This window comes from Equus caballus, chromosome 5 (genome assembly GCF_041296265.1).
Source record: "Equus caballus isolate H_3958 breed thoroughbred chromosome 5, TB-T2T, whole genome shotgun sequence".
Taxonomy (NCBI): Eukaryota; Metazoa; Chordata; class Mammalia; order Perissodactyla; family Equidae; genus Equus; species Equus caballus.
This window is the reverse complement of record NC_091688.1, coordinates 83,183,845-83,200,177: the sequence shown is the minus strand read 5'-3', so window position 1 is coordinate 83,200,177 and position 16,333 is coordinate 83,183,845. Positions and strand designations below refer to the sequence as shown.

The 16,333-nt window shown below is 38.0% G+C and overlaps 1 long non-coding RNA gene across 3 annotated transcripts in view; it reads left to right on the top strand.

Moving 5' to 3' along the window:
- Positions 1–16,333, top strand: part of LOC111773604 (uncharacterized) — a 196,070-nt gene that overhangs the window by 70,542 nt on the left and 109,195 nt on the right. For all 3 annotated transcript variants that reach the window (XR_002808244.2, XR_011438848.1, XR_011438847.1), the window contains exon 2: positions 8,004–8,107. This is a non-coding gene — a long non-coding RNA (uncharacterized lncRNA). The remainder of the gene's footprint in view (positions 1–8,003; positions 8,108–16,333) is intronic.

Below are 16,333 nucleotides of genomic sequence, written 5' to 3'. Positions count from 1 at the left end.
GGCAATATCAAAAGGGCTCAATAACTGATGAGCTGTGAGTGGGAGAAATCCAAGATGACTTCCTGGCTTCTGACTTAGGATATTGGGAGGATGGTAGCATCATTCACCAAATTCTGGAGACTAAGGAAAGGTAAAAACAGTTTTGGATAAATTGAATATGAGGTACCTGTGAGGCAGCCAGGTGGATATGACCAGTTGGTGGTTGAATATATTTATCTAGAGCTCAGTGTGAAAGTCTGGGCTTGAGATATCCTTAACACTGAGTAGGTGAACCCTGAAACCATAGATTGTCCAAGGACAGTGTGTGAAATAAGAAAGAAACACTAAAATTTATGGGCCTAGCAGAGAAAGAGAAGCCCACAATTAAGAGCAAGAAAGAATATCATGAAGGTGAAATCTGCAGGGATACAATTTCAGCGCCATATGAGAAGAATGTTCTAAAAATTAGAGTCCTCCAAAAAATGGGGAAAAAAAATCCTTTTGTTCAAAGTGAATTCCCAGCCCCTGGGGCTGTTGTCAGAAGCAGGACAACCACTTGTCTGGATGTCCCAGGAGGGCTTCATTCCCTGCTGAGGATTTGTTTTCCATGCTAGGAGTATACTTTTTAATGATTAGAAAAACCTACTGTTTCATCATAAAACAACGTGAATTAAAAAAACCCGGGGGGACTTTTACTTGTTTAATACTTGAGGTTTCCAGGACTGATTGAATTCATTAAGGAGAAATACACGAGCCTTTTTTAGTCTTCCAAGTCAAGGGCTAGGCATATCCTACTTAGAAATTGCTGCAAATATTTTGGGAATATAAGCCAATATAATAACTATGCTCCTCTTATAAATAATGCTTGCTGAAAGTCTGAGACTTACTAGCCAAAACATTTTGGTTCCAGTAGGATGAGTAAGAGAACTTGCCAGCACTTTGGAAGACAACTCCCCCTGTATCAAAGGAAGGCTCTGTGTGTGTTACAGTTTTATTTACAGTTATTAAATATGAATAGGGAACAAAACGAATAAAGGAAATATGAATAAGAACATAAACCAGAATTATTCTTGTTCTGTGTCCCAAATCACAAGGCTTGCAGAATCCCGGGGAAATGGAAAGCGACAGAGTAAACCTCTCTAAAGAGACACTTGATAAATATTCCATCTTCTGGCTGGAAGGAAAGAGGACCCTTTCCATTGGGTCCTTTATTTGGTTCCGTAACTCATAACAAGGCCCACCTGCCTCAACATGCTGACTGACAGCACAGCTGCATTCTCTCAGACAAGGCCTGCTCCTGGGACACACCAGACCTGGATGAAGTTCAGATCACCAGTTAATGTAATCCCATTGCTGCTCTCTGAGGAATGGTAACTGGCTTTCCAAGCAAATACGAACAGTCTGGGAATCATCTCTATAGTCTTTACATAGGCAAAGCTGTTTGGGAATGAAGGCAATAATCCTTGTTGACTTAAAGCCTGAATTATTCATTTTTTGACACCCCACTCATACCCGTCCCTGAGAAAGTGAGGTTTCTATAAAAACTGCACCATTCTAATATCCTTTCAGGCTCAGACAATAAGGATCTGAACTGCATCTCTATCATTTATTACCTGTATAACCTTGGCTATCTTTGCCTCAGTTTCTTCACCTGTCAAATGAGATTATTATGAGAAATGTTGTAATACATAAAGAGCTGATAACAGTGTAGGTACATAATGCTCAAGAAATATATGCAGGATACGCAGGGTTTCTGTACCTTTGATTTAGAGAACTCCTCAAACTAACTGATGTTCTTCCTGAGCAGGCAATGGAAGAGGACCAAGGATGCTTAGTAAATTAGCCTTTGGTTCAAAGTCTAAATAGGTTGCCTCACTTGATGAACTATTAGTGTGAATTCCCTTTTCACACCTCTTCTCCAGGGTCTGGGGTCTCCAGTCTTTTTCTGATGAGGAGCTATTTGTGATATAATGACATCCCCAAAATCTTCAGCAAGCTGTGTGAGGTCCTTAAAGTTCCAGGTGATGAGAGGTTTGGAGGCAGGAGAAAACCAATTGCTAAGAATTGACATTATCTAGTTCATTGGCTCAATTTTTGAACTAAAGTATCTTTCTATCATAAGCTATCACCATTATCATCAAATCATAGAATTTTAGAGCTGGGAGGGGCCTTTAATTATTAATCTTACTCCTTCACTTTATATATATATGAAGAAACTGAGACACAGATGCTAAGTCATTTGCTCAATATTTCTAAACAAGTTAGTGGTAGAGAACTAAAATCCACCCTTCCTGGTTCAGTTCCCTCATTTGTACTTTTGTCCTACAAATATTTCTTAGACTCTTAGGATGTGCAAAATATTGGGAGTAAGGAGATGCATAAAACATTTCAGCCCTCAAAAATCTTATAGCCTATGGGGCCAGCCCTGTGGCCGAGTAGTTAAGTTCCCACACTCCACTTTGGTGGCCCAGGGTTTCACTGGTTCGGATCCTAGGCGTGGACATGGCACAGCTCATCAGGCCATGCTGAGGTGGCATCCCACATAGCACAACCAGAAGGACCTACAACTAGAATATATAACTATGTGCTAGTGGGCTTTGGGGAGAAGAAGAAGGGAAAAAAAGAAGATTGGCAACAGATGTTAGCTCAAGTGCCAATCTTTAAAAAAAAAAACAACTCATAGTCTAGAGGAGAATTCTTCCAAGTAAAGGGACCATTATCATACAGTGTGGTAAAGATGGAGTGCTGTAGTGTTAGTTGGAAAGATGTCAGAAGGACATGTTATACTCTACCGATAACATCTCATCATCACTGAGGAGGACCTACTCCATGTCAACACTGTCCTAGGCTCTAGAGATACAAATGCGAAAAGGCACAACTGCTGCCCTCCGAAGGCTGTAAAACTTATCGCAAATACAGTACCAAGTTGCCCATTCCATGCTATATGAGTGTTCCAGACAGTATGGAGCTAAGGGGACTTTAGAAGATAGGGAGCTCACCAAGGGATGGGACAATTGGAGGAGATGCCATGGCATTGGTCTTTGAAGGAAACAACAACCACAGGAGGGCATTTTGTGCTAGGAAATTATTCTATGAATTTATTCTTCCTTATATCAAATCTCATTCCTTCCCCCAATATGACGGCTGTTCTCATGACAGTCTTTTTCAGAATTTACAAGAAAGTACTTAAATGTGATGGAAAGCATCCTTTCCTCTGCCAGATGTCTTGTTTTCTCTATACTTCCTAGCTTATCCTCTCTCAAGGATTCCTTTTAAATTCAAATGCATTTTAAAGATTATTACCATATTCTATTCTCCCTATCCTACATCAGCTGTCCCTCAACAAGTCCCTTTCCAAGTCCAGCCTCTTAAGAAATATTTCAAAATATATTTTATTTTTCATATTAAACTTTGACATTTTCCAAACATAGCTCAATATGTTACTTTTAAGTAAAAAGAGTTTTCCAAACAAAATTGTCACAATATGCTACTATTAAATGTTTTCCAACCATACATGTGTGTGTGTGATGTGAATTTTAAAATTACTATTAAAGTCTACTGAGTAAATGAATAATGAGAAAACATTAATATCAAATGCGTAGACATTATTATCTAAACTTAGATAAACTGGGATTTTTTCCAAATCAAATGTGAAATCATCAGTCCAAGATGATTAGGAGAAAAATGATGTAATAAAATCAACTTTTAAATAGCTATGGCATGTTGCATTTCCTAGGAATTGTCAAATGTTTGCTTAAGAACTGCCAAAGCAATTGAAATAAAAGATAAAGTACCCAGACAACTCCTTAAAATCATATTTCTAAAAAATTATAAATTTCCACAATTCTGTACATTATTTAGGGGAAAAGTTACTTTCCCAGGAAGAAAACTTCACTTTAAAAAACCACTCCAGTATTTCCCTTGCTAAGAAATAAGCCAGATGGTTCCAACGTGTGGAGTTTTACTTGGGAAAAAAATCAGAAATACAAGGAAACTTTAGTAACTGTTTGGTACTAACTACCATTGTGTGACTCCTACAAGTTTTCTTCTTGATGAAAGATGATGGGATAATAATCAATGTCTACCAAAAAACAAAATGAAAAAGCAAAACCCTGGAAACCATCAGCAAGTGATTATACGGGGTCAGTATGACATTCTAGAAAGAACCCGGACTGGTATCAATATGCCTGAAGTTGCCACTTAGCAAGCGGAAGAGAATAGATTCCATAGAAGTGTTTTTAAAATGCTTCATTTTAAGCGTACCGTTTGATGTCTTTGACAAATGTATATACCTATTGACACCATCACCTCAAACAAGATATGGAATATTTCCATCACACTAGAAAGTTCTCTCATGTCCATTGCAGTCAATCCTCTTCCTCATCCTTGCCCCTGGCAGCTACTGATTTTATTTCTAGTACTATAAATTCGTTTTACCTTTTCTAGAACTTCATACAAATGGAACCGTGTAATATGTTCTCTCTTGTCTGGCTCCTTCCGTTCAGTTGTTTTTCAGAGTCATCCATGTTGTCAAGTGTGCTCCTTTTTTGTTGTTGCACAGTGTATTCCATTGTATAAATGTATGATTTATTTATCCATTTCCTTGTTGGTGGACATTTGGGTTGTTTCCAGTTTGGGACTATTATAAATAAAACTGCTATGGATAATGTATGTATCATATTACTATTTGATTTCCATTTGTCCCTTCAAATTTTTGTTCCTGTTTCTCCTTTCCTGCCTTTATTTAGGTTAATCAAATATGTTCTTAGTATCCCTCTTATTTATTCTATTGGCTTCTTAACAATAACTTTTTGTTTTTAATTTTTAAATGGTTGCTCTGGCACTAACAATAGGCATATTTAATTTATCAAAGACTATTTATAGTCCAGTATTTTACCGCTTCTCTCTTTATACCTGACTCTTCATACTTCCCATGTCACAATTGTAATAATCTTACAAAAATATAACTCTATTTGCCTGCCCTCCCTTTGTGTTATTGTCATATCTTTTACTCCAACATAGCTGTCAATCTCACTTTACAATGTTGTTATTTTTCTTTTAAATGGTGAGTGACTTTTATATTTACCCATTTATTTACTATTTCCAATGCCCTCCATACCTTGCTATAGACTGGAGTTCCATATGGTATCATTCCCGTTTAGCCTGAAGAATACCCTTTATCATTGCTTAAAATACAGGTCTTCGTTATAAGAATTTTTGAAGATTATTTCCACAATTCTCCCAAAATTGGATCAACAATGTTTTTCTTTCAGCAATTTAGAAATATTATTCCATTGCATTCTGGCCCCTATTGATGCTGATAAATTTGCCATTATTTGTATCATTATTCTCCTGTATTTAATGTCTTTTTTCCCTCTACTTTCCAGATTTTCTCTCTTTGGTTTTCAACAATTTGATAGTTTTTTTTCTTTAATGCTGTTTGTTTCTTGGATAGAAATCAATGTTTTTTAAACAAATATAGGAAAATTTCAGTGATCATGTTTTCAAATATATATTCTTCTCTATCCTTACTATCCTCACTTTTGGGGACTCTATTACATGTATGTTAAACCATTTGATATTATTCCACAGGCCATGGGGCACTGTTAATTTTTTTTAATTTTTTTTCTCTGTTCTGCAATTAGAAAATTCCTGGATTTTTCTTCAAGGTAACTGATTCTTCAGCCATCTATAATTTGCTGTTAAGCCTGTCTGGTGAATTTTTAATTTTAGCTGTAATTTTCCATTCTAGAATTTCTGTTTGTTTTTGTTTTTGTTTTTTACAGTTTTTGGCTCTCTGCTGAGATATCTTATCTGGTCCTTCATTAAGACTATATATTCCTTTACTTATTTGAACACATTTTCCTTTTGTTCTTTTAACATATTTCTAATAGGTATTTTAAGTTTTTTTATCTGCTAAAACTAACATGTGAGCACTCTCGGGGTTGGTTCATATTAACTGACTTTTCCTTGACTATCAGATTTCTTTGCATGTCTAATAATTTTTTTCTATATAAAACTTTGTAGATGATTCATTGAAGAGACAGTGGACTTTGTTACTTTCTTGTGAAGAGTGTTGATTTTTGTTCTAGAAGTAGTTAAATTGCTGGCTGAACAACTTGAACTTGGGTAACCTCAGAGTTACACTTTGTTAGCATGGTTCTGTGGAAAGTTCAAGGTGTTTTCCATGTTCCTGTCACTTGGTCATATTTATCTCTACAGGGGACACAGAGTTTGGAAGTTGAGACTTTGTTACAGTAGACCTCAGGTAGGTCTTATTCTAGAATGTGGTTCTTACTCACAAGGTATGGCCTTACTGGCATTTCAGCTAAATGGCTGGGATGTTAATGAGATATTAACTCAGTCTCTCCATTTTGATTGGGCTGGAACTCCAATATCCTCCAGCACTGCTTGGACTCCAGCCTACTGGGCCAGGGTCAAGAAAGTTTCCCTGAGGAGGGCAAGAGTGAGGCTCACCTTGTGAGCTTTCCTTCTCTCAGAGATTAGTTTTGTGCTACCTCTGGTTCAATGCCTAGAAAGAATTGCCTCATGTATTCTGTTTAGTTTTATAGTTGTTTATGGCAGGAGGCTAGTCCTGTGCCAGTTATTCAGTCTTATCCAGAAGCAGAAGTCCTCCACAAGCATACGATGACTTTGCCTTCTGGCTTGGATACTAGATGGTAATTGTCCCATCAATTTCCATAGGAAATCTAGGAACAGGAGCAAGTTTGGAAGGAATGATGATGACTCAGGTTTTGTTCATGTTGCATAGGAGGTGTGAGAGAGGCTGGCAGAAGATAGCGATAGTTCTATTCATTCACTAACACTTGTACTTAAAATTGATCACCACTTATTCATGATAGTGATAATTTTATTGATTCATTAACACACTTAAAATTGATCACGACTTATTCATGCACAAACTATTCCTTTCTATTTTATTACCTTTAAATAGCTTCATTAAATTAAAAAAAAATAAATGTGAATAGCATTAATTTTGACTCTTCCTTGAGTTATTTTAGAATTGGAATCAAAGTTATGGTAAAGAAAATGTTTGTTTCCAAAGTGACTTATCAAAAACTTCAAGGTTTTTTTTTCTTTGAGGGGGGAATGAGCATCTGTTTAATCTTGTGATGAAATGATTTCTTTCTTTTTCTTCCACCCTGTGTAAGCATTATCTCTCGGCTACAGTAGGCTAGAAATAACTCTGTGCCACACACGTTACACTGAAGTAAAATGCCTACAATGTACCAAACACAAACATGAAACTGGTGCTGACACAACTGGAGGAACACGAGCAATAACAATGAGTATGTTTGGGTGTTCCTGTGGGCTGTCAGGAATCAAAGTAAAAAGCACTGTTGCTGTACAACTCTGAGCCATCACTATTCCACTAGAGGTTTCAGTTTTACCAGTTGTGGAATGAAGGGCAGTTGGGGATTAGATTGTGAAATTCTTTTGGCAGTCATTCAGGGGCAGCCACTGTTGGAGAGAAATTACACTATGTCCATTGCTGCATAACTCTGCAGAACAGCTTCCTGCTTTCATCCAGTCCGTGGCATTCCTCCTATATGGCTGGGGGCTAAGGCGGCTGCGACCCTGAACCAAAGATCCACAGTGATTTGTATCCTCCGGCTTCCCCTCTAAATGTGTTAAATACTAGCCCTCATCTAAAAGAACATTTTGGTGCTGCAAGTTTACCGATTTCACTCCCTTCTCCCTCTTCCTCCCCACCCTCTTTCCCTTCCTCTCCTGGCCTTCCTCTCCTCTCCCCCTACTTCCCCACTCTGACCTGTCTCTGACTATCTCATGTTCTGCTATTTGTATGATGTGGATGCGTATTAATTTGAACTAATCTGGGTTGCACAAAGACAAACAGAAAGTCCTATGGTTTGCTTTGAGAGTTATAGCAGAAGATGGAAGAATTCATAATGATTTAACATCCTTTAGCTAGCTTGGTGACCATTAGAGGGTAGGCTGCTTTAAAGTCTGTATCTTATTTATTTATTTATTTAAATCCCTAGTGCCTAACCCATGGAAAGTGTGCTTGACAAATCTTCGCTATCGAGTGAACACCGGAAAAAGACACCTGTTCCAGTTACTTTGGCCTAGGAGACTCCAATGAAAGGTAACATGTTGGCATTCCATCTTCTTCAGTCCAAACTGCCCTCATGTGCTTTCCTGACTCAGTGGAATGAAATAGGCATTCTTTACCAAAGAAATAGATGTTGGCCAACTTTAAAACTTGAATCCTGGCCTCATCAGTTACTACTTACCTGTGTGACAATGGACAAGCTACTTAACATCTCTGGGCCTCAGTTTTCTCATTTGTAAAGTGTGGATAATAATTGTACTGACTTCACAGAATTATTGTGAGGATTAAAAATCAATAGCATTACATATTTGCTGGGCAAAAAAAGATCTTAATATATAGTGATTACTACAATTATTATTATTGAATAATTTTTAAGGACATAAAGAATGGTAATTTTTATAAATGCCCATCAGAAGCAATAAATATACATACTTTGGTTATTAACCAAAAATCTAACTATAGACCAAGATTTTTTTCTAGAAAAAAATTAATTCTCATATAAGCGAAGATTTTGAAGTACTTGTAGCTTATTCTTATGCCTGAAGTAATGTATAGGTATGTTTATTTACTTGATAACTGTAGTTGTCTGAATTGTGTCCCCCCAAAAGTTATGTTGAGCTCCTAACTCCCAGTACCTGTGGATGTGACCTTATTTGGAAATAGGGTCTTTGCAGATATAATCAAGTTATGATAAAGCATAGGATTAGGGTGGGCCCTCAATCCAAAGACTGGTGTCTGTATATGAGAAAGGAGAGGGATGTTCAGACACAGAGACACAGACACACAGGGAAGAAGGCCATGTGAAGATGGACACAGAGACTGCCGTGGTGCAACTGTAAGGCCAGGAGCACCAAGGACATCGGCCACCACGAGAAGTTAGGCAGAGGCAAGGAGGGACTTCTCCCTACTCCTTCATGGGGAGTACAGCCCTGCCGACACCTTGATTTTGGACTTTAAGGCTCCAGAACTGTGAGAGAATAAGTCTCTGTCGTTTAAGCCACAAAGTTTTTGGTACTTTATTATAGCAGCTCCAGGAAACTAATGTAATAACTGACAGAAAAGAGGGATCATTTTTTCTCCATTTTTTAAGTTGCTTGTGAAACAATGCTTTAAAAATATCTTCAGTTGGATTTTGTTTAAAATATATGGTTTGTAGGCAGGAACTTCACACTTCATTTTCCTTTTTAAATTTTTTGGAGGGGAAGGATATTTATAAACTATGGAAAAGCAACTACAGGAAGAGGTGTTTTAAACATGGGGATATGTTTAAGTAATGTTACTGATGTTTAAGGAGTGTGAGTTACATTCTAATACTGTGGAAGTTCTTTATAATATTTTCCAGGAGATGGGGTTTTTGAACTGTATGTGCAGGAAACCATTACATGGGGAAAATATTGCTTTAAGGGCCCCTGGCTGGGACTTTTAAGAGTTATGTATGAGAAAACACTGAGACTGGGGGAAGGGAAAGATGTTATGACAAAGTGATCTTGTATTATGCTCCAAAACACCAAATTCTGGGGAGTGTTGGTAAGCATCCTTCAAATTCATTCGTATTCATTGTTTTTGTTCACATTTCTGGAGTTGATTTTGTTTGCATTAAAAAAACAATCTCCTTTGAGGTAAAATCAAAATTTAAACACAAAACCTTTCAACCAAAAGCACACTATTTTTGGGATATCGCAACTCTATTAGGGTAGAGGACACATGACCAGCTCTCTAAATTATGAACTCACAGCTGAGGTCATTAAGTAATAGGAGGCATCTGGGCTTGGACAGCAGCAGCATTGGGGAGAAGCAAGGGCTTTGAGGTTACAGAGCCCAGACAGTTGTAGGACATGGGCCAATTCACTTACATTGATTTTACCTTTTGGTTTTCTCACCTATGTAATGGGATAATTCTTACCTCATTGGTTCTTGAAAGGATTATTTGAGCTAATATATGCAAAGTAGATAGAATAATTTCTAGCATTTGTAGAAAGTCAATAAATACCTTTCCTCATTCTTCAAAAAATTTTTAACACACATTTGAGATCACCTCTCTGCCTTTACATCCAGGAACTGGGGAGACGCTGGATGAAATTCCAGCACTATGTTCATGGACCCAAGTTATGGGGCGATGACTAGACAGTTCCAGCATCTGCCTTAGCAGCATAGAACCTGTTAGATTTCCCTTGGAAGGAGTAGAAGCTTTCCATCATTCCAGGCAGTGCCTGGAATTGCCTGTTTAGGTGTAATCACATTCTGTTCCAGAGCTTGAAGGGGATTTCTGCTCACTTTGCAATTCCAACATCGTGCAAAGGAAAGACTACTGAATTGGGAGCAATGAGAAATAGGCTGGAGTAAATCTCTGGAATTTATTTGGTCCCTAATTCCTTCAACTGTAAATTCAGCAGGTGAGAATAGATTCATTTCCAAGATTATCTTGAAGCTATGTTAGCTGAGGTATGTTTTGGAGTCAGGCAGCCATTGCTTTGAATCTCAGCCCCACTATGTAATTGTTGTTCAATTTTTGCCAAGTCATTTAACTTCTTGGAGCCTTAGTTGCACAAATTGTAAAAGAGGGAATAATACTTAATTGAAAGGATTGTTGTAAGGATACTGTGAGGAAAAAATAACACCTGGCACAAAGCAGCTATTCAATGAACGTTGGTTCCCTTTTACTAGATCAATGGTTCTCAAACGATAGCATGAATCAGAATGACCTGGAAGGCTTGTTAAAACACAGAGGTGGGGACCCTAGAGTTTCTGATTCACTAGGTCTGGAATAGGGGTCCCCAAATTTGCATTTCCAACAAGTGCCTAGACAGTGCTCCTGATCATGCATTGAAAACCAATGCTCTGAATCAGGAGTCGACAAAGTACAGCACCTGGGCCCAATTGACCCGCTGGTTGCATTTGTAAAGAAGTTTTATTGGAACACATCCATGCTCGTTGGTTTACATATTGTTCATAGCTGCTTTTGCACTATAATGGCGGAGCTGAGTGGTTCCAACAGAGACTGTACAGCCCACGAAGCCTAAAATATTTACCATGTGGCCCTTTACAGCAAAGTTAGCAGACCTCTCCTAGACTATCACGCCGTGTTCTTCCTGAGGAGTTTGGGGCTCTGAAAATTTGTTTAAAACTTCTTTTCGGTCAGGAGGCCTTAATATCTTCCCAAATATTAGAAAAGTGAACTTTGTAGGCCTAAGACTTAATTAACTGAATCAGAGAAATATAATGGTGTTCGTGCACAGCTGAGTTGTTAAGGGGCCTTGCAGTTTGACCCTCAGCTCCACCGCTTACTGCTGTGTGGCTTTGGATAAGTTAGTTCACTTCTTATATGTTAAATGGGGATAATAATAGTACTTATCACATAGAATTATTATGAGAATTAAAAGGAGTTACATAAGTTGAAGCATTTAGAAAAGTCCCTGGCATACAGAAAGCCCTAAATAAGTGTTAGCAGCTACTACCACTACTATTAAGAAAGAAAGAATCTTCAGTCTGCTCTGTTCTCAGAAACATTATTTCCCCTCTCCAGGTTTTTCAATCTTTTTAATTAGTACAGGAGATTGTTAAGTGTATTTGTTGTGTGTTTATGATAGCAATGCAGCCACTTTAGTTCAAAATATTTGATCACAAATGTTTCTTTCTCTAATAATTATCAAAACAAAGTGAGAGAATTGCATTTTTATGGGGATGATTCATTAGAATTAATGACAAAATTAATAGGACCGACCTTACCAAAATCCTTGCCTTCCCAGCAGTCCTTTGTGGAGCCTTAAAAGCTTTTCTGAAGTGGGAAGGAGATCAAAGATCCTTTAAATCCAAAAACCCAGCATAGCATACTAAGGAATCTCTGTGGTCAAGCTGAAATTTCTATCTTGAATTGTTTGTTCTGAGTCTGAAGCTCTCCAGAAACGTCTTGGGAAATAAGTTCTCTTTGGGTTCTGTCATTGGGCTGTCTTGCTTGTAGAACTTTGCCTTCTAATAATGTCTGAGCTTGAAGCACCAAGCACATAAATGATGAAAATTAGCGGCTCCCTCTGTGACATGAACACGGTATCAGTCAGCTCTGCTCTTCCCCGTCTTGTCCAGACTGTCATCCTGCTCTCACTCAATGTCCTATCACCACTCTTTTCTCTTACCTCCTAACAGCGCATGGTCAGAGTTGGGCACACGTAGATTTTATTCCTAGTTTTCCCTCTTGGAAGCTGTCACCAGCCAGGTTTGTTTTGCCCACTGCTCGATTATCCCAATCACCAAGAGGAGGCGTTTGCTATTCATAAGCAGCCAAGTGAGGAGACCAGAGAACCAATCTCAAATCCACCTCCCAGAAAATGGGGACTAGGGAGATTTGTGGTATAGAGGGGCAGGTGGTCTGAAGTGTGGAATAGATGATTGGAGGTGAGGAGAAGTGAGGTAATTGATTGGTGATCTGCGCAAGCGTAGTCAAGCTTCATGGCACTTCATAAGACACATGTTCACAAGATGGTGACGTTAGTATGATCTGAGGGTGGAGTTTTCGGCCCCTGATGTCAAAGTGTCATCCGTGCAGGTCCACTTGATGAGTCAGTGGTCTTAACCAGCCTGAACTGGACAAGGAGTTGACTCTCAGTTCCTGAAAAATTTAAGCGCCCCATCCGTTACCATGGTGACCCAAGCAGCAGAGATGTTCTGGATAGGGTGGACTTTAGTAATGCATTAGCTACCTACTTTTGCAAATAGACAACTGAGTATAGTTGAAGCAAATTGGCCCCCAGTTTCAAGTTTGGGCCTCTATTTCCTCTTTTCTAAATTGGGATAATTGTATCATGTAGGTATTGTGAATATTGACTATGAGAGCATATAAGTGTTCTGCACAATTCCTGATGCGTGTAAGGGCTTTATAAATGCTGCAGCCTTGTCTTCCGCTCTCACCACACCCGTCACTTTTTGAACTATGTAATGAGACCTTGTAAAATAATCTGTCTTTACTTGGTCCTTTAAAAATGGTTTCCTAAATAATAAGAATCTAGGTCCTTTAAGCTGAATTGTAGCCCTCACTCGGGGGAAACAGCCATCAGTGAAAGAATTAAAAGCAGCTGGGGCTAACTAACCACAGGCGTTCCTTTAAAAAGGTAGTTCTGGGAGATCTGGAGAGGGCCAGAGGCCAGAGGAATCCCTTAGGCCAGGATAAATTAATTGCTGCTTGGAAGTGCTGAATAGCTGTGGGAGAAGCTTTGTGGTGTTAATGAGGCAATTAACACTTGGGTTAAAAATAGTAGCTAAATTCAAGTTGAAACAGATGGTATTGAAAGCAATGAAAATGGCCTGGGGCAGTTATAGGTACAAACAAGGTGAACACACATGTTTAAGGAAACTGAACTGCTAAATTAGTGACAGGACATACAAGATTTTTCAAAACAATTGTCCTCTAACCGTGGTATTGCATAGGGAAGAGAATGTAATATGAAGATAGTATTAAAGAATTTATTTTGATTAAAAACATGGGTGGGCGGAGAGCTTATTCCTCCATCTGTACAGTACTTCTCCACTCTAGAAGTCAAATTATCTTACTAATATTTTCCTGATTCCATATTTCCTGGTGACAGCCTTGGAATTGCTGGTAAAATCTCCACAGGCCTGTCCATCATTACAGTGAATCCAGCGTTGCAGAACAAAACCATGCTCTGTGCCTTTCTCTTGAGTTAAAACAAAACTCTGCACCTTTAACCTTGAAGACAAAGCTCTACAGTTCAGCCTTCATTTTCCTCTGCTTCTCTGCTCTCAACCAGATAAAACTTTTTCCCACTCCCCAACCAGTGACCCTGTATTTCTTGGTTCCTGGTTACAGAAATTGACTTTGTCTAGAGAGCAGCAGCAGCAATTACCTTGAGGCTCAGTGTTCCTGTTTATCCTGGTAGATGATTGAGAAGTGATCTGCAGAAGTCTTGAACTAGTACAAAGATGTGTCATTTTCACTAGCACCTGCTGGAAACTTCATAAACAAAAGCTTGTTGCTTAAAAAAAATCAAAATGATGATTAAAATGTAATCATTTTCTGCTAAACAGAAAAGTGTTCAAATCTGAGGGCAGAAATACTTTGAATTAAATATTAACTTTATAGCTGATTTTTCTCCTGGTCTTATAGATAATATCTTTGAAAGTTTCCTGTAACCCTTGAATAAACAACCAGAACCTCTTAAAGGTGCTAAATTAAGGATAGAATGTTCAAATATGCTTTGTCTGCTAGAGAATGTGGTACTTATACGAATTCATCTGGTTTGGAGTTTAAATTTCCACCCTAACTCTAATTAATGAAGAATTCAAACTTCAGAAGACAAGAAAAATTTGACTAGGTTGGTTTGACCAAAGTTGGTCTAAGATTTTTTTTAAACCCAATTATTCCTAATTTATTCCAGAATCTTTCTTCCTGAAAAGGACTTGTGTTCAATTGGCTGTGAACAAGAATCAGTGAGGCTGACTATAAGTAATTTAGCTTATTTACTGTTTAGATGTTGTAGAAATATCCTAGAAACATTTATGAAACATGAACAATGGCCACAACAAATAGTTCAGAATTTATCTAACATCCTCAGGAATTGAATTATGGTTCCAGGGGACAGCTAGCTGGTGTGGATGTTGTGACACTATTGGATGAAGGAGGAAGGCACTGAGAAGCTGCTGAACAGGACTGATGGAGAAGTACCGCTTTGTCCACCACCGATGCCTGCCTTGCATGGCTAACCATTTGTAAAACTCATTCCTTCTTTCAACATTAAATCATGGATGTTTAATTTCTCTAAAGAACTGGCTCAGTGGCAGAGAAGAATTTATCAAGAGGGTCAGACAATTACACAATGATCTTAGGACAATGTGTAAAAAGCATCCTGATGATTACAGCGATGTCTTTGTTTTATGGCAGAGCATCTTAATTTTATTTGGCCTCCTTGATGCTGGTGTTGGAATACACAAACAGCTGTTTTACATCAGTGCTCATTTGGTACATTCCACACAGTCTATCAGTTGTGAAGTGCAATCAATCAATTCCCTAATTTTCCAGCAACCACAGGGCCAGATAAGATATGCTTTCTTAAGACAAAACAGTTTCAATTCTGTAGCCAGCAGTATTTTACACTAGCCATGTACCTTCCTCTTTCCCAGGTATATTTTTTCCCATTGCCTTTAGCACCCGTGACTAATAATACCCTGTGCCTAATTTCAGGCTGTGTGTTGTCCTCATCTCAACTTTATTAGTTCACCCAAATCCTGTTTCCTTGAGTGAACGTCACAGATGGCGTCTTTTATAATTAGCATGTTGGTCATACAGATTTAGTATTGTTTAGTGTGTCATAGGACAGAATTTGTGTCCAGTGGCTCAAGTCCACTGCCTTCTTTTTCATCCACTCTGGGACCCTCACCAATCAAAATATTATGTTTCTATTATTGAACAAGCTGAAAAACATTTTCCATCATGTATATGTGTGGGTAGATATTCTGAGGGGAAAAGTTGACTATATAAATCCATCATATCAATATTCTCATAACGCATTTTGCATCTCATCAATATGCAAAAGCATCAATATACAAAATGCACCTGATGATGCAGAAAGGTGAAACATTGTAGCAAATTCCTATTGGTTTTCAAAAAAGACCTATTGCTGTTGATGTATGGTTTAGATAGTAAAATACCAAATAAACGTTTATCAAATACCATTTAAGTTGCAGTGAGTCAAATTCTCTTCAACACAAGCCAAACTCAAGAAAAAAAATATATGATCTAATTTAGGTATTAATTTTTCCAAATACTGATTAATTTGGCATGATGTGGATAATTTAATCCTGTAATAGAAACTAATGAAATTCCAAAGAAAGGTATGACCTATGAACTTGGCAATAAGGAGGGAATAGAGCTGACACTGACAAAACAGCATAAATTCAGGCACATGGGAAACTACTGAACTGAAGCAACCTTCCAACATTGAAGAAATCCCATGCAAACTGTACATCAAATAAACTTAAGTGTGCCTCATTGTATTGGACTTGTAAGGAAGAGAATTCTGACATTGGTACTAGAGAGCTTAGAATGACTAAACTATGGCTAATGACTCCTGTTTCATGAGAGGATAATATTCATTAACTATTATTAGTGATACTTGTCGACACGACATCTTTCTTTCATTACTTAGCTACTAGAAAAATAAGACAATTCTAAACCAATTCCTCTGTAATAATGTAGTTCATGGTGTTTCCCCAAATCCACATCACTTGAAGAGTTCACCCTGTGTTCTTAGC